The following is a 24,643-nucleotide window of genomic DNA, read 5'->3' on the forward strand; positions in this document are numbered from 1 at the left end:
GAGCTTCACTCTGAACTGGCAAAACCGCTATCTCTGATCTTTGAGGATTCAGTTATATCAGGTATGGTTCCCAAAGACTGGCGTATAGCGGAAGTAGTGCCTATATTCAAAAAGGGAAGTAAAGCTGAACCAGGTAATTATAGACCAGTTAGTCTTACATCTATAGTGGGGAAAGTATTGGAAGGTATTCTAAGAGATAGTATTCAGAAGTTCCTTGAAACCAATAAGGTCATTAAAAGGAATCAACATGGGTTTATGAAGGACAGATCCTGTCAAACCAACTTACTTGGCTTTTATGAAACAGTAAGCGCAAACCTAGATCAGGGTAAAGACGTGGATGTAATCTTTTTAGACTTTGCCAAAGCATTTGATACTGTACCACACATGAGACTTATATACAAGCTACAAGAATCAGGGCTAGGAAGCACAATATGCACTTGGGTCAAAAACTGGTTAGATAATAGGAAGCAGCGCGTTGTGGTTAATGGATATTTTTCAACTTGGACTGAAGTACTAAGTGGTGTGCCGCAAGGCTCAGTATTAGGACCGCTATTGTTCAATATTTTCATTAACGACCTAACAGAAGGTCTAGAGAGCATGGTGTCAATTTTTGCAGATGATACCAAATTGTGTAAGGCTATAAATACAGAGGAGGATGCCGAGTCTCTTCAGAACGACTTAGTTAAATTAGAAGCATGGGCAGCCAAATGGAGAATGCGCTTCAACACAGACAAGTGTAAGGTAATGCACTGTGGTAACAAGAACAAAAATTACACCTACCTACTAAATGGGGTAAAACTAGGGGATTCTGTACTGGAAAAGGACTTAGGTGTCCTCATAGATAGCAAGCTAAGCAGTAGTACCCAAAGTAGGACTGCAGCAAAGAAGGCTAATAAGATATTAGCATGCATAAAACGGGGTATTGATGCTAGGGACGAGAGTATTATACTCCCATTATATAAATCACTAGTGAGGCCACACCTTGAATACTGTGTACAGTTCTGGGCACCGTACTACAAAAAGGATATCCTGGAGCTTGAAAAGGTACAAAGGAGGGCGACCAAACTAATTAAGGGCATGGAGACGATGGAATACAAGGAAAGGCTTGAAAGACTAGGCATGTTTACATTGGAAAAGCGGAGACTAAGAGGGGATATGATCAACATCTACAAATATATAAGGGGACAGTACACAGAGCTTGCGCGGGACCTGTTTTTGGTTAGATCAACACAGAGGACTCGTGGACACTCGCTCAGGTTAGAGGAGAGGAGATTCCGCACAATACGGCGTAAAGGCTTTTTCACGGTAAGGACAATACGTGTTTGGAATTCCCTGCCCGAGGGAGTTGTAATGGCGGAATCTGTCAACACCTTTAAGAATGGGTTAGACAAATTCCTATTGGATAAGGATATCCAGGGGTATGGTGCATAGTCATGCATTATAGTCACTATTTAGTCAAATCATCATGCAGAGGACACCACAAATAGGTTGAACTCGATGGACAATTGTCTTTTTTCAACCTCAGATACTATGTTACTATGTTACTATCTCAAGCTGCAGCTGTCATAAAGAGCTAATTAAAACATTTCTTAGTAGGAAGATGAAGCAGAAGGATACAAATCTTGTCTCCTGGGACTCCTGTATTTATACATTTAGCATTTTTATATGTGAGAAAGTATTGACATTGAAATAGTACTTTGGTGTCTTCCATGTTGTGAGCAGATGAATTCACTACCTCAAACTACTGTAGGTATGGGGGTCATTCCAAGTTGATCGTAGCTGTGCTAAATTTAGCACAGCTACGATCATCTTCCCTGACATGCGGGGGAACGCCCAGCACAGGGCTAGTCCACCCAGCATGTCAGTCCGGCCCCCCCTGCACAAATACAAAAGCATCGCACAGCGGAGATGCTTTTGTATTTCTGGAGTAACTCTTGGCCAGCGCAGCTCCTGCAGCTGGCCGGGAGTTGTTCGTTGCTGCCGCTGGCCGCAGCGGCTGGCGTGAGACGTCATGCAGCCACCACGGACCGCCCCCCCCCCCCCCCCCCTTTGGTCCGGCCACGCCTGCGTTGGCCGGACCGCTCCCCCTAAACGGCAGCTTAACGCCGCCATCCACGCCCTCCCACCCAGCGACCGCCTCTATCTCAAAGGCAATCGCTAGGCAACGACAACTGCCATGCACCACCGCACTGTGGCACCGGCGCATGCGCAGTTCCGACCCGATTGCTGCGCTGCGACAAACTGCAGTGAGCGATCAGGTCGGAATGACCCCCATGGTGCCTCCATGGTCATTATGACATTAAGCTGCTACACAAGGGGTTAATGATGGGTGTGGATCATAGGGTCGACCATTATTGGTCGACAGTGACTAGGTTGACACCTGAAATAGGTTGGCACAGTCATTAGGTCGACATGAACAAAGTTGACATGGAAAAGGTCGACATGGGTTGTTGTTTTTTTGTGTTTTTTTGGTGTCGTTTTTTTCATGTGACCGGGAACCCCAATTAGTGCACCACGTCCCCTTGCCATGCTTCGGGCAAGGTTCCTCGCTCCACTACCGCTGTGCTCGGCACAGGATACTATTCCCAATCATAGTCCACGTGGATAGTAAAGTAGGAAAAGGTTAAAAAAATTAAAATAATGTGATAAACTCATGTCAACCCTTTTACATGTCGACCTAGTGACCATTTAGACCTAATGAGTGTCGACCTAAGTGCAGTCGACCTAAAGACCGGATCCTGTTAATGACAGTGTGTATGTGACTCTTGCTATATTCTGGTCATCTGTATAGGTCTCTGTACTGCTCAGAAATAGCTAAGCCTTGATAAGAAGATACTGTATGCAGAACATTACTCATTACATCAACTTACTTTATGACTTGTTGAATTCGTAAGTAATTGTAAAACATTTACTGATCATGCATTAATTTTGTGAAAGTTGTTATTGTGCAGAAAGTTGCAATTATGCTGATAGATGCAGTAAATGGTTTTGTGCATAAACAACTTGTATATGGCCTTGTTGTTTCTCTGACGTCCTAGTGGATGCTGGGAACTCCGTAAGGACCATGGGGAATAGCGGCTCCGCAGGAGACTGGGCACAACTAAAGAAAGCTTTAGGACTACCTGGTGTGCACTGGCTCCTCCCTCCATGACCCTCCTCCAGACCTCTGTTAGAATCTTGTGCCCGGCTGAGCTGGATGCACACTAGGGGCTCTCCTGAGCTCCTAGAAAAGAAAGTATATTTTAGGTTTTTTATTTTCAGTGAGATCTGCTGGCAACAGACTCACTGCTACGAGGGACTAAGGGGAGAAGAAGCGAACCTACCTGATTGGAGCTAGTTTGGGCTTCTTAGGCTACTGGACACCATTAGCTCCAGAGGGATCGAATACAGGACCCGACCTCGATCGTTCGGTCCCGGAGCCGCGCCGCCGTCCCCCTTACAGAGCCAGAAGCATGAAGATGGTCCTGAAAATCGGCGGCAGAAGACTTCGGTCTTCAACAAGGTAGCGCACAGCACTGCAGCTGTGCGCCATTGCTCCTCATGCACACCTCACACTCCGGTCACTGATGGGTGCAGGGCGCTGGGGGGGGGGGGGCGCCCTGAGCAGCAATATTAACACCTTGGCTGGCAAATGAATCACAATATATAGTCCTAGAGGCTATATATGTGAAAAATACCCCTGCCAGAGATCCATAAAAAGCGGGAGAAAGTCTGCCGAAAAAGGGGCGGGGCTATCTCCCTCAGCACACTGGCGCCATTTTCTCTTCACAGTGCAGCTGGAAGACAGCTCCCCAGGCTCTCCCCTGTAGTTTTCAGGCTCAAAGGGTTAAAAAGAGAGGGGGGGCACTAAATTCAGGTGCAAAATTGTGTATTATAGCAGCTATAAGGGAAAAATCACTGTGAGAAGTGTGAATCCCTGTATTATATAGTGCTTTGGTGTGTGCTGGCATACTCTCTCTCTGTCTCCCCAAAGGACTTTGTGGGGTCCTGTCCTCAGTCAGAGCATTCCCTGTGTGTGTGCGGTGTGTCGGTACGGCTGTGTCGACATGTTTGATGAGGAAGGTTACGTGGAAGGCGGAGCAGATGCCGATAAATGTGATGTCGCCCCCTGTGGGGCCGACACCAGAGTGGATGGATAGGTGGAAGGTATTAACCGACAGTGTCAACTCCTTACATAAAAGGCTGGATGACGTAACAGCTGTGGGACAGCCGGCTTCTCAGCCCGCGCCTGCCCAGGCGTCTCAAAGGCCATCAGGGGCTCAAAAAACACCCGCTACCTCAGATGGCAGACACAGATGTCGACACGGAGTCTGACTCCAGTGTCGACGAGGTTGAGACATATACACAATCTACTAGGAACATCCGTTGCATGATCTCGGCAATGTAAAATGTGTTACACATTTCTGACATTAACCCAGGTACCACAAAAAAGGGGTTTTATGTTTGGGGAGAAAAAGCAGCCAGTGTTTTGTTCCCCCATCAGATGAGTGAATGAAGTGTGTGAAGAAGCGTGGGTTCCCCCGATAAGAAACTGGCAATTTCTAAAAAGTTACTGATGGCGTACCCTTTCCCGCCAGAGGATAGGTCACGTTGGGAGATATCCCCTAGGGTGGATAAGGCGCTCACACGTTTGTCAAAAAAGGTGGCACTGCCGTCTTAGAATACGGCCACTTTGAAGGAGCCTGCTGATAAAAAGCAGGAGGCTATCCTGAAGTCTGTATATACACACTCAGGTACTATACTGAGACCTGCAATTGCCTCAGCATGGATAGTGCTGCTGCAGCGTGGTCTATTACCCTGTCAGGACAGGGATACTATTTGCTACCCATAGAGCATATTAAAGATGTCGTCTTATATATGAGGGATGCACAGAGGGATATTTGCCGGCTGGCATCCAGAATTAATGCAATGTCCATTCTGCCAGGAGGGTATTAGGGACCCGGCAGTGGACAGGCGATGCTGACTTTAGAAGGCACATGAAGATTCTGCCTTATAAGGGTGAGGAATTGTTTGGGGATGGTCTCTGGGACCTCGTATCCACAGCAACAGCTGGGGGAAAAAAAAAATTACCTCAAGTTTCCTCACAGCCTAAGAAAGCACCGTATTATAAGGTACAGTCCTTTCGGCTTCAGAAAAGCAAGCGGGTTAAAGGCGCTTCCTTTCTGCTCAGAGACAAGGGAAGAGGGAAAAAGCTGCACCAGACAGCCAGTTCCCAGGATCAAAAATCTTCCCCCGCTTCCTCTGAGTCCACCGCATGACGCTGGGGCTCCACAGGTGGAGCCAGGTGCGGTGGGGGCGCGTCTCGGGAACTTCAGCGACCAGTGGGCTCGCTCACAGGTGGATCCCTGGGTTCTGCAAGTAGTATCACAGGGATACAAGCTGGAGTTTCGGGGCGACTCCCCCTCGCCGTTACCTCAAATCTGCCTTGCCTGCTGCCCTCGAGGAGAGGTAGTACTGGCGGCAATTCACAAGCTGTACTTCCAGCAGGTGATAATCACGGTACCCCTCCTTCAACAAGGCCGGGGTTACTATTCCACAATGTTTGTGGTACCGAAACCAGACGGTTCGGTGAGACCCATTCTAAAATTGAAATCCTTGAACACTTATATACGAAGGTTCAAGTTCAAAATGGAATCGCTCAGGGCGGTTATTGCAAGCCTGGACGAAGGAGATTACATGGTATCACTGGACATCAAGGATGCTTACCTGCATGTCCCCATTTACCCTCCTCACCAGGAGTACCTCAAAATTGTGGTACAGGACTGTCATTACCAATTCCAGACGTTGCCGTTGGTCTGTCCCCGGCACCGAGGGTATTTACCAAGGTAATGGCCGAAATGATGATACTCCTTCAAAAAAAAGGGAGTTATAATTATCCCGTACTTGGACGATCTCCTTATAAAGGCGAGGTCCAGGGAGCAGTTGTTCGTCGGAGTAGCACTATCTCGGGAAGTGCTACAACAGCACGGCTGGATTCTGAATAGTCCAAAGTCGCAGCTGGTTCCTACGACGCGTCTACTGTTCCTGGGTATGGTTCTGGACACAGAACAGGAAAAAGGGTTTCTCCCGGAGGAGAAGGCCAAGGAGTTGTCATCTCTAGTCAGAGACCTCCTAATACAAATACAGGTGTCGGTGCATCAATGCACGCGAGTCCTGGGAAAGATGGTAGCTTCTTACGAAGAAATTCCATTCGGTAGGTTCCATGCAAGGATCTTCCAGTGGGATCTGTTGGACAAGTGGTCCGGGTCGCATCTTTAGATGCATCGGCTGATAACCCTGTCTCCAAGGGCCAGGGTGTCGCAGTTGTGGTGGCTGCAGAGTGCTCATCTTCTAGAGGGCCGCAGATTCGGCATACAGGACTGGGTCCTGGTGACCACGGATGCCAGCCTTCGAGGCTGGGGGGCAGTCACACAGGGAAGAAACTTCCAAGGACTATGGTCGAGTCAGGAGACTTCCCTACACATAAATATTCTGGGACTAAGGGCCATTCACAATGCCCTAAGTCAGGCTAGACCCTGCTTCAACACCAGCTGGTGCTGATCCAGTCAGACAACATCACAGCGGTCGCCCATGAAAACCAGCAGGGCGGCACAAGAAGCAGGATGGTGATGGCAGAAGCCACAAGGATTTTCCGATGGGCGGAAAATCATGTGTTAGCACTGTCAGCAGTGTTCATTCCCGGAGTGGACATCTGGGAAGCAGACTTTCTCAGCAGGCACGACCTCCACCCGGGAGAGTGGGGACTTCATCCAGAAGTCTTCAAAATGATTGTACACCATTGGGAAAGGCCACAGGTGGACATGATGGCGTCCCGCCTCAACAAAAAGCTAAAAAGATATTGCGCCAGGTCAAGGGACCCTCAGGCGATAGCTGTGGACGCTCTGGTAACACCGTGGGTGTACCAGTCGGTGTATGTGTTCCTTCCTTTGCCTCTCATACCCAAGGTATTGAGAATACTAAGAAGGAGAGGAGTAAGAACTATACTCGTGGTTCCGGATTGGCCAAGAAGAGCTTGGTACCCAGAACTTCAAGAAATGATCTCAGAGGACCCATGGCCTCTGCCGCTCAGACAGGACCTGCTGCAGCAGAGGCCCTGCCTGTTCCAAGACTTACCACGGCTGTGTTTGACGGCTTGGCGGTTGAACACCGGATCCTAAAGGAAAAAGGCATTCCGGAGGAAGTCATTCCTACGCTGATTAAGGCTAGGAAAGATGTGATCGCAAAATATTATCACCGCATATGGCAAAAATATGTTGCTGGGTGTGAGGCCAGGAAGGCCCCAACGGAGGAATTTCAACTGGGTCGATTTCTGCACTTCCTACAGTCAGGAGTGACTACGGGCCTAAAATTGGGTTACGTTAAGGTCCAGATTTCGGCTCTGTACATTTTCTTCCAAAAAGAATTGGCTTCAGTGCGTGAAGTTCAGACTTTCGTTAAGGGAGTGCTGCATATTCAGCCCCCGTTTGTGCCTCTAGTGGCACCGTGGGATCTCAACGTGGTGTTGGATTTCCTGAAGTCGCATTGGGTTGAGCCACTTAAATCCGTAGAGCTAAAATACCTCACGTGGAAAGTGGTCATGCTGTTGCCTTGGTGTCGGCCAGGCGTGTATCAGAATTGACGGTTTTGTCATGCAAAAGCCCTTATCTGATTTTCATATGGATAGGGCGGAATTGAGGACTCGTTCCCAATTCCTTCCTAAGGTGGTATCAGCTTTTCATGTGAACCAACCTATTGTGGTGCCTGCGGCTACGTGGGACTTGGAGGACTCCAAGTTACTGGACGTAGTCAGGGCCCGGAAAATATATGTTTCCAGGACGGCTGGAGTCAGGAAAACTGGCTCGCTATTTATCCTGTATGCACCCAACAAGGTGGGTGCTCCTGCTTCTAAGCAGTCTATTGCTCGCTGGATCTGTAGCACGATTCAACTTGCACATTCTGCTGCTGGACTGCCGCACCCTAAATCTGTAAAAGCCCATTCCACGAGGAAAGTGGGCTCTTCCTGGGCGGCTGCCCGAGGGGTCTCGGCTTTACAACTTTGCCGAGCTGTTACTTGGTCGGGTTCAAACATTTTTGCAAAAGTCTACAAGTTTGATACCCTGGCTGAGGAGGACCTTGAGTTTGCTCATTCGGTGCTGCAGAGTCATCCGCACTCTCCCGCCCGTTTGGGAGCTTTGGTATAATCCCCATGGTCCTTACGGAGTTCCCAGCATCCACTAGGACGTCAGAGAAAATAAGATTTTACTCACCGGTAAATCTATTTCTCGTAGTCCGTAGTGGATGCTGGGCGCCCGTCCCAAGTGCGGATTGTCTGCAATACTTGTATATAGTTATTGCCTAACTAAAGGGTTATTGTTATGAGCCATCTGTTAGTGAGGCTCAGATATATTTCATACTGTTAACTGGGTATAATATCACGAGTTATACGGTGTGGCTGGTATGAGTCTTACCCTGGATTCCAAATCCTTTCCTTATTGTGTCAGCTCTTCCGGGCACAGTATCCTAACTGAGGTCTGGAGGAGGGTCATGGAGGGAGGAGCCTGTGCACACCAGGTAGTCCTAAAGCTTTCTTTAGTTGTGCCCAGTCTCCTGCGGAGCCGCTATTCCCCATGGTCCTTACGGAGTTCCCAGCATCCACTACGGACTACGAGAAATAGATTTACCGGTGAGTAAAATCTTATTTTTGCCAGATAGAGTGCTAAAGCATTATTCTTCATATTAACCACTTAACTGGCAATTTTGCTTTTTCACATCCACATGCCAGAATGGATTCAGTATGATATCCTGATTGATGGGATGCCAGAGTCAGAATACCAACAGCGGCATCCCGACCATCAGAATACCGACAGCAACCCAGAAAGTACCCTAACCCTCCCCCGTCCCCTACCCTAACCCTATCCCTCCCTTGTGGATGCCTAACCTTAAGCCTCCCCAGTGGTGCCTAACCCTAACCCTCCCCAGTGGTGCCTAACCCTACCCAGTGATGTCCAAACCTAAACCTCCCTTCCCCACTGTCTAAATCTAACACTCCCCACTTGGTGCCTAACCCTAACCTCCCCTTGTAAGTGCCTAACTCCCTGTCCCTGGGACACCGTACCCTTCCCGTCCCTGCACCCTAACCCTAACCCCCCTTCTAATGCCTAAACCTAACTTCCCACCCCCACGGCAGGATGCAAGCGCATCCCGCTGAAAGAATGATCAGGATTCTGGGTGTCAGTATTTTGACGCCGGGATCCCGACCCCCATCAGTATTTAGGCCCCGGGCTTATGCAATCAGTCGGGATTCCGGCATTGGTATTTTAGATTGCCGGGATCCCATCTAGCGGCATTTTAACTGCATCCCACCAGAGTCCCGCTTTATTCTCTTCTTCCCCAGCCTATCCAGCATGTCACTAAAACAAAATAAAAACTTATTATACTTATTATTTATTAATAGACGATTCCACCCAGTCCATAGTGAACAGGAAGAGCAGTATAGAGGTAGCCATCGGGAGGGTAGGAGGAGTAGCATGGATCCATTGCTGGAGAATAGATTTTCTTCCAAGAGCTGAAAGAAGTACTGCCAGTTTTTTATCTGAAGAAGGAATGTTTGACTGATCAAGAAGGTGTACAAAGAGAGCCCAAGGGGCGGTGCAAGTGAAGTGTATACCCTGCTCAGAAGAACTATATGCCTGCAGCTCACTCCAAAAGGTTTGTACGTGGGGGCAGTGCCAGAAACAGTGCATAATGTCAGCTACTGGTGGAGAACATTTCATGCATTTTGCTGAGTCGGAAAGGCCCATTAAATGACTTCTTTTCGGAGATATGTAAGCCCTGTGCAAAATCTTGTTTGACATTTCTTGATAGATACTTGCTGGGAGAAGCTTCAGAGAAGTGGTAAAACTATTCATCACCATTTCAGGGGACATGGAAGGTATTTGAGAAGACCGTTTTTGGAGGGGGGCTAGGTTGGAAACAGGTGCGATACCTGTGCGGATGGTGATGGTGGATATGGAATATGTGCCGGAATGCAAAAGCGTATCCAAAGGGTTAAGGAAGTCCGGTTTTATAGAACAGACTGTATGTAATGAGAGGCTTGGAAGTAGTAGAATCCGTAAAGGGGGCTGATATTATATTTGGTTATTGCTTCAGCAAAAGTGAGTGGTCTATGAAGGGGATTTAGGAGATTGCGTATGTGTGTAATCCCTGCAGAGTGCCAGACAGTAAAAGGAAAGGAAGCCTGACCATTCTGAAAGTCTAAATTACCAGTAAGAGGAAGGAATAGCGAATGAGAGTAGTGTAAATTCAGTGATTTCCTAGACATTCACCATGCTTTAATTGTGGACGTCAGGAGTAGACTGCCAAAATAAGGTAATTTCAATGTAGTGTTATTGGCATGTAGAATATAGCTTAGGGATGGGGGGGGGCGCAAAGTTGGGAGTCCAGTGACGAGTCAGTGAAGACATTTGTGTCCCTAAGCCAGTCCATAGCAAAACGGAGGAGGCATGCCTTATTGTATTGCTCTATGTCCGGCAGATTCAGCCCTCCACTCTCTACTGTCTGAGACAGTTTGAGAAAACTAATTCTAGGCCGTTTATTTGACCATATGAATTTAGTAGTGATGAGCGGGTTCGGTTCCTCGGAAACCGAACCCCCCCGAACTTCACCCATTTTACACGGGTCCAAGGCATACTCAGATTCTCCCGTATGGCTCGGTTAATCCGAGCGCGCCCGAACGTCATCATCCCGCTGTCAGAATCTCGCGAGATTCGGATTCTATATAAGGAGCCGCGCGTCGCCGCCATTTTCACTCGTGCATTGGAAATGTTAGGGAGAGGATGTGGCTGGCGTCCTCTCCGTTTATTAATGTTGCTGCAAATATTTGTGCTTATTGCTTAATTGTGGGGACTGGGGAGCAGCTGTATTATATAGGAGGAGTACAGTGCAGAGTTTTGCTGATCAGTGACCACCAGTTTTATCCGTTCTCTGCCTTAAAAACGCTCCATATCTGTGCTCAGTGTGCTGCATATATCTGTGCTCACACTGCTTTATTGTGGGTACTGGGGACCAGCAGTATTATATAGGAGGAGTACAGTGCAGAGTTTTGCTGACAGTGACCACCAGTATATATAGCAGAACGGTACGGAAGGCCACTGCTCTACCTACCTCTGTGTCGTCAAGTATACTATCCATCTAGATTCTATACCTGTGGTGCATTTTAGTTTTGCAGTTTGCTGACAGTGACCACCAGTATATATAGCAGTACGGTACGGAAGGCCACTGCTCTACCTACCTCTGTGTCGTCAAGTATACTATCCATCTAGATTCTATACCTGTGGTGCATTTTAGTTTTGCAGTTTGCTGACAGTGACCACCAGTATATATAGCAGTACGGTACGGAAGGCCACTGCTCTACCTACCTCTGTGTCGTCAAGTATACTATCCATCTAGATTCTATACCTGTGGTGCATTTTAGTTTTGCAGTTTGCTGACAGTGACCACCAGTATATATAGCAGTACGGTACGGAAGGCCACTGCTCTATCTACCTCTGTGTCGTCAAGTATACTATCCATCTAGATTCTATACATGTGGTGCATTTTAGTTTTGCAGTTTGCTGACAGTGACCACCAGTATATATAGCAGTACGGTAAGGAAAGCCACTGCTCTACCTACCTCTGTGTCGTCAAGTATACTATCCATCCATACCTGTGGTGCATTTCAGTTGTGCGCAGTATATATAGTAGTAGGCCATTGCTATTGATACTGGCATATAATTCCACACATTAAAAAATGGAGAACAAAAATGTGGAGGGTAAAATAGGGAAAGATCAAGATCCACTTCCACCTCGTGCTGAAGCTGCTGCCACTAGTCATGGCCGAGACGATGAAATGCCATCAACGTCGTCTGCCAAGGCCGATGCCCAATGTCATAGTAGAGAGCATGTAAAATCCAAAAAACAAAAGTTCAGTAAAATGACCCAAAAATCAAAATTAAAAGCGTCTGAGGAGAAGCGTAAACTTGCCAATATGCCATTTACGACACGGAGTGGTAAGGAACGGCTGAGGCCCTGGCCTATGTTCATGGCTAGTGGTTCAGCTTCACATGAGGATGGAAGCACTCATCCTCTCGCTAGAAAACTGCAGTGCTACTCCTAGATGGGCCAGGTGTTTGTGTCGGCCACTTGTGTCGCTTAGCTTAGTCACACAGCGACCTTGGTGCGCCTCTTTTTTTCTTTGCATCATGTGCTGTTTGGGGACTATTTTTTTGAAGTGCCATCCTGTCTGACACTGCAGTGCCACTCCTAGATGGGCCAGGTGTTTGTGTCGGCCACTTGTGTCGCTTAGCTTAGTCACACAGCGACCTTGGTGCGCCTCTTTTTTTCTTTGCATCATGTGCTGTTCGGGGACAATTTTTTTGAAATGCCATCCTGTCTGACACTGCAGTGCCACTCCTAGATGGGCCAGGTGTTTGTGTCGGCCACTTGTGTCGCTTAGCTTAGTCACACAGCGACCTTGGTGCGCGTCTTTTTTTCTTTGCATCATGTGCTGTTTGGGGACAATTTTTTTGAAGTGCCATCCTGTCTGACACTGCAGTGCCACTCCTAGATGGGCCAGGTGTTTGTGTCGGCCACTTGTGTCGCTTAGCTTAGTCACACAGCGACCTTGGTGCGCCTCTTTTTTTCTTTGCATCATGTGCTGTTTGGGGACTATTTTTTTGAAGTGCCATCCTGCCTGACACTGCAGTGCCACTCCTAGATGGGCCAGGTGTTTGTGTCGGCCACTTGTGTCTCTTAGCTTAGCCATCCAGCGACCTCGGTGCAAATTTTAGGACTAAAAATAATATTGTGAGGTGTTCAGAATAGACTAAAAATGAGTGTAAATTATGGTTATTAAGGATAATAATACTATGGGATCAAAATGACCCCCAAATTCTATGATTTCAGCTGTTTTTGAGGGTTTTTTGTAAAAAAAACACCCGAATCCAAAACACACCCGAATCCGACAAAAAAATTTCAGGGAGGTTTTGGCAAAACGTGTCCGAATCCAAAACACGGCCGCGGAACCGAATCCAAAACCAAAACACAATACCCGAAAAATTTCCGGTGCACATCTCTAGAATTTAGAGATATGTGAGTTGAGGAGAGAAAGATCAGATTTTGTGAGAAGAATAGGAACCATCTGGAGGACATAGAGCAATTTTGGGAAACTGGCCATCTTAATACAGCGACCTAGTAGATCGATTGGTAAATTTCGCCAGAGACACAGTTCAGTTTGAATTTTAGTGAGAACAGGGTGGATGTTGTAGGAATAGTGGAGGTAAGGAGCAGATGGCAATAAAACACCAAGATAGGTGATGTGGGTAGGAGCCCATCGAAATGGAAAAGGGGTGTCCCATCCCAGAGTAGACACAGAAGGAGAAAGAAAATACTTTTGTGGGTGCACTCTTTGTATCAAAAGGAAATCAATGAGAGTAATGAATCATGAAGAGAATATAAAATTAATTAAGTTTTATTAAATTCCTAGTAAAATATATCGGTAGTTTGGTTGATTAAAGATAACACAATTAATGATAATGCCAAAAATTAACAATAAAGGTTAGTGAAAAAGATCAATCTGTGAACCTACTATATGCAGTATAATTTTCAATTAATTATCAAAGCATGGCAGACAGTAGTGATTTGTAAATTTTCACTAACCTTTATTGTTAATTTTTGGTATTATCATTAAGTGTGTTATCTTTAATCAACCAAACTACCAATATAATTTACTAGGAATTTAATAAAACTTAATTAATTTTATATTCTCTTCATGATTCATTACTCTCATTGATTTCCTTTTGATACAAAGAGTGCACCCACAAAAGAGTCTTTTCTTTCTCCTTCTGTGTCTATAAAGCTTTATACTGACTCAGGGTGCACCACCAAATGTAGATCTGTTAGAAAATATAATTTTCTCAGATTCCATTATTCTATCTTGGTATTTTGAATTCACAATCATGTTTAGCCTGTGCGGTATACTCCCCTTCCTAAACACCCATCCCAGAGTAGCCTGACTGAATATGGCTAGGGCTTCCGATTTGTCATAATTAATGGAAAAGCCAGCAAAGGAAGAGAAGCACGTTATAGCGTCCTGTAATGCTGTAACAGATTGCTTAGGGTTAGAGTTAAAAAGAAGGATGTATGATTTTTAATTCTTGAGTGCCTATTTTTTATACCCTGGAAAAAAGAGAGATTAACAATATACCGCAAAAAGGGCTCTAAAGCTAGGTTGAAGAGAAGGGGAGAAAGAGGGCATCCCTGTCTAGTTCCTCTTTCAAGAGTAAAGGGAGCTGAGGAGATATATTTTTCCATCACCTGCGCAGTAGGGTTGGTAAAAAGGGAATCGACAAGGTTACAAAATTTCTCTCTGAAACACTGATAATGTAATCTCTGTCAAGATGAGACCAAGCAATCTTGTCAAAGGCCTTTTCAGCGTCAAGGTTAATGAGAATGTTCTTCACAATGTTGTGAGTGTAAGAGTAGGTAATGGCAGCTAAGGCAGCTCTAATACTTCTCACCAATTGTCTATGTTTAATGAATCCCAACTGTGCAGGTGAGATAATGCGGGAGAGACATGGTTGCAAATGATTAGCCAATAGTTTGGTCAGAATTTTAAAGTCTTGATTGAGGAGAGAAATCGGCCTATAACTAGGTAAGAAAGGATCCTTTCTGGGTTTAACCAAGACAATTATCTTAGCTTCATTGAACTGAATCAGGGTCTGTTTGGAGGTGAGGATATGATTATAGAGGGATGCAAGAGTGGGAGCTAAATCGTCTCACATCATTTTATAAAATTCCGCACCAAAGCCATCGGGGCCGGGGCTTTTATTATTCGGTAGGATTTTAATAGTTTCAATGACTTCTTTCTTTTACATTCAGCAGCCTCTTTAATTTGCTTAACACTGATCTTTCAATCCTATCCTTTTTCTGTGTGATGCCCTGGGGTGGTTTGGCTGGGGTGGTCTGGGGGTGCTCTGCGTCCCGGAGGTGAACCCCTATAGTGTTAGGGACCTGTCCGATGAGGTCACCGTGAAGCAGGTGGGCAGGCTCATATACTGGCCAATATATGCCAAGTACCTCAAATATTATATTATGGTTATAATAATTTTAATGGTGTATGGTGCACCTGCACCCTTTGTTCCTATGTTGTAGTATTACAGTACTTAGTCCCAGCAAGGTAGCACATCCCATTATAATAAGATAGGGTGTGCAGTCCAGGCCCCGTTTCCATATAGTCTATATTATGTGTGTGTTTACACACCTGAGGGATTGGGACAGCCCTCATCTCTGGATTAGCACCCCACCCACTGCCTCTCAGGCTTTTAAACAGGGAACCAGCACATTCTGACTGCACAAAAGACATAGGTATGATCCTTTTAATTATATATAAAGTCAGTTTGGGGGTGAGCTTTTTGGGCTTGGGGCTCCCTGTATTACTCTGGCTGGGCCACCTTGGGGCATCACCACCTTACATTTACTTTTAACACTTATATCACATTGTGTTTGTTTTATATTTATGTAGCTTTTTTTCACATATTTTTTACACTTATAACACTGCTCAGCTTAATTTCACATTCTAACACTCTGACACTTTACTGCTGTCCTCTTCTTTTCTTTTACATTCACCAGCCTCTTTCATTTGCTTAACACTGATCTTTCACTCCTATCCTTTTTCTGTGTGATGCCCTGGGGTGGTTTGGCTGGGGTGGTCTGGGGGTGCTCTGCGTCCCGGAGGTGAACCCCTATAGTGTTAGGGACCTGTCCGATGAGGTCACCGTGAAGCAGGTGGGCAAGCTCATATACTGGCCAATATATGCCAAGAACCTCAAATATTATATTATGGTTATAATAATTTTAATGGTGTATGGTGCACCTGCACCCTTTGTTCCTGGGTTTAACCAAGACAATTATCGTATCTTCATTGAACTGAATCAGGGTCTGTTTGGAGGTGAGGATATGATTATAGAGGGATGCAAGAGTGGGAGCTAAATCGTCTCGCATCATTTTATAAAATTCCGCACCAAAGCCATTGGGGCCAGGGCTTTTATTATTCAGTAGGCTTTTAATAGTTTCAATGACTTCTTCAGCTGTGATCGGGCACTCAAGGAGGTCTCTTTCTTCCTGGGAGAAAATAGGAAGAGTGGCTTCCTCAAGAAAAGAGTGGGCAGTATCAATATCATCAGGACCCTTAGTAAAGAGGGAGAGATAAAACCGCATAAATTCGGCGCAAATAACGTTGGGGTCTGAGACCAAATTCCCTGAGACATTAATGGCGTTCACCCATGTATGGGACTTGGGTCCTTTAATCAAATTAGCCAATAATTTACCCGATTTGTTTCCCCATCTATGAAACCTATTCCGCTGGTAATCATAAGATAGTTGGGCTCGTTCAGTGAGAAAAGTGTCATAAATGAGCTTGGCTGAAATAAAGGTGTGGCACCCCACTATCCTGTGGTGTTCCCACTGCAGCACAGGCCCGTGCATATTGATGCCTCACAACGCAGTACTGCATAGGTTAACTATCCCCTAACTTTTAGTGATGTCAGCAGGAGCTGGCATGGGGTGCACTAGGACCCAGGGGAGTCAAGCCTAGAATCAGAGGAGCCCAACTGTCACAGCCAGAGAGCTGGGAGAAAAGTACCCTGTGATTGGCTGACCCCGTGACCTTTTTAGAGCGGGAAGCTGAGGAGGCAGGGTTACTACTCGGAGGAGAGTGTGTGAGGCTGCAGTGTGGAGAGTTGTCGTCCAGAGAGCCCTAAAAGGGGTGACCAGCGGCGAAAGGTGAGTGGTCGCAAGTGGAGCCGCCTGCACCCGACAATTGAGTGTGGCGCTAGGGAAGGAAGCATCGCAGCTACTGAGAGAAGTGCTGACAGGAATCATATCAGCGTGCGAGCCGCAAGTAAAGCAGCAGGGAGTCCCTGTCATCACAGCTGGGAAGCACTGAAGAGGCTGCCTGACAGTGAGAGGATGGAGTGCAGCTGCGGGTAACAGTGAGTAACCTTGCCCCTTCACATTGTGTCTGTGACAGTGCCTCAGCACAGCCAGCCATACCTCAGTGATAGTGCCTCAGCACAGCCAGCCATACCTCAGTGATAGTGCCTCAGCACAGCCAGCCATACCCCAGTGACAGCCAGGACCCCTTTTTGTGTCATCCTCCAGTCAGCCCTGTTTAAGTCTGTCAGCACAGCCTAAGACCCCTGTCACCCATCATCTGAGGCTGCCAGGGTCAGACAGACAGTTAGAGGTGTTGTCAGTCAGTGAGGCCATTTCAGCAGCAGCTCAACTTGACAGCCAGCCAACCCTTGCCAACTCAGCCAGGCACTTCCCTCATGCAGCAATATTCCCATTTGTTACTACAGACAGCGAGGGGAAGAGCCCTGAGATATATAACATCTGTCAGCCAGATACAGTAGTACAGCAGAAGCACAGCCGTGTCCGACAGGCAGAGCCCAAGGGGAGAATTTGATGCTTTTAAACTGCGCAAGGTCACCCAGGGACAGCGACAGTGTTGTGTTCAAGGAATGAGAAAAAGAGGTTACTGCCTATTAGGAGTTACCTTAAAGAAGGTGATATTAGTCAGCACTAGTACCGACAGAACCAGCCCGTGCGAACAGTATTGATCCCCCCTTACGCTAGATAGTGAGTGGCTATCTGACAGAATTGCATCCAGTTATCTTAGTCCGTATTTACCTCAGGATTTGTACTGAAAGTCTTCCTATAAGATATCTGAGATAATATACAAAACCCAGTTACTAGTCACTGCCGGATTGTACTCCTATACCCTCTAGTGGACACTTGAGATACTGTAAGGAACACCACGGTTAATAGTAATTCTACAGCAACTGTGTGGACACATGGGACACTAATTTGGACACCGTTCCTGGTTACTTGCTGCCGGTCAATTCGTAGACATTTAAGGTTATGGTTAATAGAGACGTAATTGTATACGATAAATAATTTGTGAGAAGTTCATTTACGACGAGTGTATGGAAGAAATACTTGCAATTGTGAGTTCTCCTAAAAGCCGTGAATTTGTTATATGTAACCAAAATGTTTAATGCTTGACTATATTACCTGTGATACCATATGATCTCGAACTGCTGATCTTCTGCATATTGATCTACTCCTATATATAGTGACATTGCTTCATTTCAATTCTACCCTACTAACCCGTGTAACCCAATAGCAGTGACACCTTATTGGTGATAATAAAATACCAGTCACTGTCCAAAAGTGTGGTGACTTGTTTGTCTGGGGTCTGTTCGGGGGTCCTCATCCTTCTGCCGGGTGTCCAGAGGTGACAAGAAAGCAGAGTCCAAGAAGACTGGGACCGACAGCATCAGGGGAAATTAAGGTACGAAACACCGCCACTTCACCACCCGGTGGCCTGTGACAACTTGGCGTCCACGAACAGGATCGAATCAGATTAAAGCAAGATGTCAGAACCACAACCCTCATCACCTGCGCCGGCCCAGGAGAAAGGATCAGGCCAGGAGGAACAACCCAGCCAGGCAAACCTGCCTCCACCAGCAGCAATGGCATCACCCATCACTATGCCATATTACATGGGGGCTCCATGGGTGTTGACGTATTCTGGAGATGACTGCTTCCCTGGCACGAGTACTTTCAGAGACTTCAGAGATAATATGCGGACCTTGTTTCAACTATACCCACTGAGTGAAGCATAGCAGGTGGCGATATTGATTGCCCAACTGAAGGGATCCGCTCTGCGCGAGGTGAAATCCTGGGAGAACGACCAGAGAGCAACTGTCGAAGGCATACTGGAAAAATTGAGGACCACCTTCGACTCACGGACAGTCACCGAGCTCAAAGAACTATTATATGCCCGGAAACAGAAACCTCACGAGTCATTGAGGGACTTCGCTCTGGGGCTGCATGAGGCGATGCAAGCTGTGATAGCTCTGGACCCAAATGAAGGACTGCAAAAAGATAAGATCCTTAGCGATCTTTTTATTAAGGGAGCAAGAGGAGAAGCCACTCGCGCACAGCTGAAGCTGTGGAAGGGGCAGAATGTTGGGTGCACTTTTGCCAAATTTAAAGAGACGATGATGGATGCTCTCGGAGGGGACCAGGTGAGACCAGGAGGTGACTTCTCGTCCAACTGCCTGACCGATGAAGAGCACGAGGACGTCCCACAGCCCATACAATGTATACCTCAGACCACCAAGGGTACTGTTACCCAGCAGTCCCGATCCGCACTTGCCCAAGATGAGGGCCTGGTCAACGCACTGGCAGAGATACGACAGGGTTTGTCTGGCATGGGTCGACAACTACAAGCACTTCAACAGAACCAACAGAGAGTCGGGTGCAGCGATTGGCACCAAGAGCGTGGAGGAAGGAACATTTCGCAATGGGGTTTCACAAGATCTTCAGGCCGACGCCCTACAGACCAGTTCGATTCACAGGGGCAGCCGATATGTAGACGGTGCCGTCAGAGCGGTCACATCGAAAGAAACTGCCAGAGTGAGGCTTTAAACGATGAGATCCCGAGGCGAGGGACCGACCCTCGGGAGGAACCTCGCCAATAGGTCCATCAACGCAGGAATGGTGGCCTCGATATGTTGGAAAGTGCCCTCACTTGAAGATTTGGGTCAACGGAGTCGAAATACCAGCTCTTCTGGATACTGGGTCTCAAGTGACTACGATTCAACTTGCAGAGTTTCAACGGCATTGGGATGAAAGCAAGATTGTGACGCCACCAAACACATGGCAGATAAAGTTCCGTGGCTACTGGGAGGCCAACTTAATGATCGGCAAGGCTAGGCTAAAGCAGCAAGGGTGTCTGGTGACCACAGCGAATAGTGGACACCTACCTCCCATCATACTCGGGATGAATGTTCTAAAGAATTGTCCCGATGAGTTGGTGGAGGCTCTCTGGTTCGAGATGCGATCTGCAGCCCCGCAGCAACGGAAGACGTTGCAGCAGACAATACGGCTGCTTGAGGGTCAGAAGAGGTTCGTTAATGCCAGGGGAGAAGTGGGCAAGGCAAGGATCGGCCCAGGTGGGCAGGACTACGAGGCAATGATCGAATCCTGCGATACTGATGGACAACAACCATTTGCGGTGGCGAGGACCTTGTCAAAGGTGGAACATGGAAGAGTTCCAGTCCATGTCTTGAACCCGCACAGTTTTCCTATTCAGCTGTTCAAGCATTGCCCGGTGGCTAAAGTGATTCAAGTGGACTTCCAAGACGTGATGGAGACAAGTGTGCCGGTGGTCCAGCAGAGGGCTATGACAGGGCACAAGGCTACTGAAGATGAAACCCCATGGTGGGAGGAGATCCGAATTGGCGATTCTGACACCCCTGAGGAAAGACGCCAGGGAGTGCTTCAGGTGGTAAAGAAGAATACCCAGGCCTTCAGTCAGTACCCATCCGACTTCGGAAAAGCAGAGAGTGTGTACCACCACATCCACACCGGGAACAGTCCCCCCATCAAGGAACGGCACAGACCATTGCCACCAGCTATGTACCAACCTGTACGCAACATGATCTCCGAGATGAAGGATGCGGGTGTGATTCATGAAAGCCACAGCCCATGGGCCGTCCCTCTGGTGATAGTGAAGAAAAAGGATGGCAGTTTGCGCTTTTGTGTGGACTACCGGAAGTTGAACGCAGTGACTCACAAGGACGCCTATCCGCTGCCGAGAATTGAAGAATCTCTGACAACGCTGAAGACGGCGACGTACTTCTCCACTCTTGACCTCACAAGCGGGTACTGGCAGATCCCGATGGTTGTGGAGGACAGGGAGAAGACTGCGTTCACAACGCCGATGGGTCTCTTCGAGTTTTACAGGATGCCATTTGAACTCTGCAATGCCCCAGCCACCTTCCAGAGGGTAATGGAGCACTGTTTGGGACACAGGAACTTTGAGATGGTCCTGCTTTACCTGGATGACATCATCATCTACTCCAGGAACTATGAGGAGCACCTCCAGCACTTGGATGAGGTGTTTGCCCAGTTGACCAAATGCGGGCTGAAGTTAAAGCCATAGAAGTGTCATCTATTGAAGCCGAAAGTGCAATACCTTGGGCACATCGTCAGTGCTGAGGGTGTGAAGCCAGATCCAGAGAAGATCCGTGTTGTGAGAGATTGGCCTGTACCGAAGACACTGAAGGATTTCCGAAGCTTCTTGGGCTTTGTTGGATACTACAGGCGCTTCATTGAAAATTTTGCAAAAGTGGCTACCCCATTACATGAGCTGCTACGAGGCAAGTCGGGTCAAGAGCAGAGAAGTGCATCCAGAGTCGAGTCTACAGAGGCACAACAGACCTCCTTTGATCAGCTGAAGGCATCATTGATTGAGGCACCGCTATTAGCCTATCCAGACTACGGGAGGCCTTTCAAGCTGTATACCGATGCCAGTCACCGTGGGCTAGGAGCTGTACTATCCCAGGAGCAAGATGGCCGAGAGAGAGTCATTGCGTATGCCAGCCGGGGCCTGAAGAAGACCGAACGGAATTGTGAGAATTACTCGGCCTTCAAGTTGGAGCTTCTTGCCCTTGTCTGGGCCGTAACCGAGAAATTCAAAAACTACTTGGCCGCCACAACTTTCGAGATTGTGACAGACAATAACCCATTGGCGCACTTGTCTACAGCACGCCTGCCGGCTCTGGAACAGCGGTGGATGTCCCGTCTTGCTGGGTTTCGCTACACGGTAGTCTACCGGAGTGGAAAATCTAACGGAAATGCCGACGCCTTGTCCCGCCTGCCCACTGATGACATAGCTGAAGAGGAGAAGGATTGGTCGGAAGATGTAGAGACCCCAACTTTCAAGCCACAAAGGAGGAGATACTGCGTCGTCACTTCTGACCCTGTTGCCGCCACGTTTGATGCGAGTCCTGATAGCCTACCCTGTGACAACTTAGGGTTCGTTTGGGCGAAAGTGCAACACGAGAGTCCAGTGATGCAAGAATTGATGGGCCACCTTCGTCGCAAGAGTCGACTGACCCAGACCCAGAGAGCCGTTGCCGATCCCGAGTTGGTCAAACTGCTACGACACCGAGACCGTATCAGCGTCAAGCATGGACTATTGGTTCGAACCAGTACCGATCCCAGTACGAACCAGACCATCGTACAAACCGTGGTGCCCAGACAACAAGCCCACTTCCTTCTGACCGCTTATCACAATCAGTCCGGTCACTTTGGCACCCAGAAAACGGAAGCCACCTTGAGGAGGAGGTATTTCTGGGTCGGCATGAGAGAGGATATCGGGCAGTGGTGCCGTGATTGCATGGCCTGCAACCTGAAGAGGAGGCCCGAAGCCAGCCAAAAGGATCCCCTGCACCCCATCAAAAGCCATCGGCCATTGGAGCTTGTGGCCCTGGACCATGTAAAACTCAAACCCATTCCCAGTGGGTACCAGTATGCCTTAACAATGACTGATTACTATAGCAAGTTCCTGGTTGTTGCCCCTGTTCGTGACTTGACTGCTAAGACCACCGCAGAAGTATTCCTCAAGAACTTTGCCAGGCCCTATGGGTCTTAACCGACCAAGGCCCAGCATTTGAGTCACAGCTGTTTCAGGAGTTGTGCACCCTATATGGATGTCGGAAGCTGAGGACGACGGCCTATCACCCTCAGTGTAATGGACTGTGTGAGAGGGCAAATCAGACGGTCATCAACATGCTGCCAAGCGTATCTGATGAGAAACGCTCACAATGGCCAACACTGCTACCTGAATTGGCCTACCTGTACAACAATACTGAGCATTGTTCCACTGGCTTCACCCCTTACTACCTTATGTTTGGACGTCAAGGAAAGTTTCCGAAGGACCTCGAGCTGATTCCTGAAGTGACTGAGCCAATGATTCCACAGAATGATTGGGTGCGGGAACACCAACACCGTATTGAATCTGCACGAGAAATAGTTAATCAGCACATGGAAGCAGCACATCACCGTCAAGAGATGGGCTATAACAGCAATATCCATGCTACGCCCCTGCAACTCGGAGATTGTGTATGGAAAAAGAAAAATCACTGTTCGAGTAAGCTTGATGCCATGTGGGAGGATACCCCATACATTGTGGTAGGAGTCCCCACTGATGGCCTGTATGCCTACAGAATTCAAAAAGGCAAAGAAGGTCCCATCAGCACAGTACCTCGTGATCAGATTAAAAGATGTAGCACCAAGGTGTGTGAATCCAAGCGAGAGGATGTACCTGTGGCAGAGGGATGGGGACCTTCAATGGGTGTCATACTACATGACCCCATAGAGCTACTTCTCTTCATGTGTGGCTCGGTTCCTTCAGGCCCGTCAGGGGTGATCACCCTAGAACAGCCAGTACCCAGGCCTGTTGAGAATCCAAGTGGTCCCAGTCATGCTGTTGAGCAATCTTTCAGTGATGTACCTGACCCTGCGGTCAGAAGGTCAGAAAGAATCACCCAAGGTGTCTTGCCCCTAAGGTATAGGGAATAAATGTGTATGTGTTCATTGTATACATACTTACCTGTGATTGTAAAAATTGCATTCTTGATGTACTTTGTATTCATGCCAATTGAACTCTTAAGTAATGCATGAAGGACTACTAAAAGTGTTTGGACATCTAATTTTAAAGTTAGATGTTGTGTATGTTGCTATGAGAAAGACTGTCAGGACATTGTACATAAATGTTGCTTTTGCGTGAGGACACGCAACCTTCAAGTGGAGGTATATGTGGCACCCCACTATCCTGTGGTGTTCCCACTGCAGCACAGGCCCGTGCATATTGATGCCTCACAACGCAGTACTGCATAGGTTAACTATCCCCTAACTTTTAGTGATGTCAGCAGGAGCTGGCATGGGGTGCACTAGGACCCAGGGGAGTCAAGCCTAGAATCAGAGGAGCCCAACTGTCACAGCCAGAGAGCTGGGAGAAAAGTACCCTGTGATTGGCTGACCCCGTGACCTTTTTAGAGTGGGAAGCTGAGGAGGCAGGGTTACTACTCGGAGGAGAGTGTGTGAGGCTGCAGTGTGGAGAGTTGTCGTCCAGAGAGCCCTAAAAGGGGTGACCAGCGGCGAAAGGTGAGTGGTCGCAAGTGGAGCCGCCTGCACCCGACAATTGAGTGTGGCGCTAGGGAAGGAAGCATCGCAGCTACTGAGAGAAGTGCTGACAGGAATCATATCAGCGTGCGAGCCGCAAGTAAAGCAGCAGGGAGTCCCTGTCATCACAGCTGGGAAGCACTGAAGAGGCTGCCTGACAGTGAGAGGATGGAGTGCAGCTGCGGGGAACAGTGAGTAACCTTGCCTCTTCACATTGTGTCTGTGACAGTGCCTCAGCACAGCCAGCCATACCTCAGTGATAGTGCCTCAGCACAGCCAGCCATACCTCAGTGATAGTGCCTCAGCACAGCCAGCCATACCCCAGTGACAGCCAGGACCCCTTTTTGTGTCATCCTCCAGTCAGCCCTGTTTAAGTCTGTCAGCACAGCCTAAGACCCCTGTCACCCATCACCTGAGGCTGCCAGGGTCAGACAGACAGTTAGAGGTGTTGTCAGTCAGTGAGGCCATTTCAGCAGCAGCTCAACTTGACAGCCAGCCAACCCTTGCCAACTCAGCCAGGCGCTTCCCTCATGCAGCAATATTCCCATTTGTTACTACAGACAGAGAGGGGAAGAGCCCTGAGATA

At 47.8% G+C, this 24,643-nt stretch overlaps 1 long non-coding RNA gene across 1 annotated transcript in view; it reads left to right on the forward strand.

Annotated features, from left to right (window-relative positions):
- The window catches only part of LOC134929302 (uncharacterized), a 51,455-nt gene that overhangs the window by 17,847 nt on the left and 8,965 nt on the right, over positions 1-24,643 (forward strand). The gene's annotated exons all lie outside the window — the stretch shown is intronic.

The sequence above is a fragment of the Pseudophryne corroboree genome, chromosome 5 (assembly GCF_028390025.1).
Source record: "Pseudophryne corroboree isolate aPseCor3 chromosome 5, aPseCor3.hap2, whole genome shotgun sequence".
NCBI lineage: Eukaryota > Metazoa > Chordata > Amphibia > Anura > Myobatrachidae > Pseudophryne > Pseudophryne corroboree.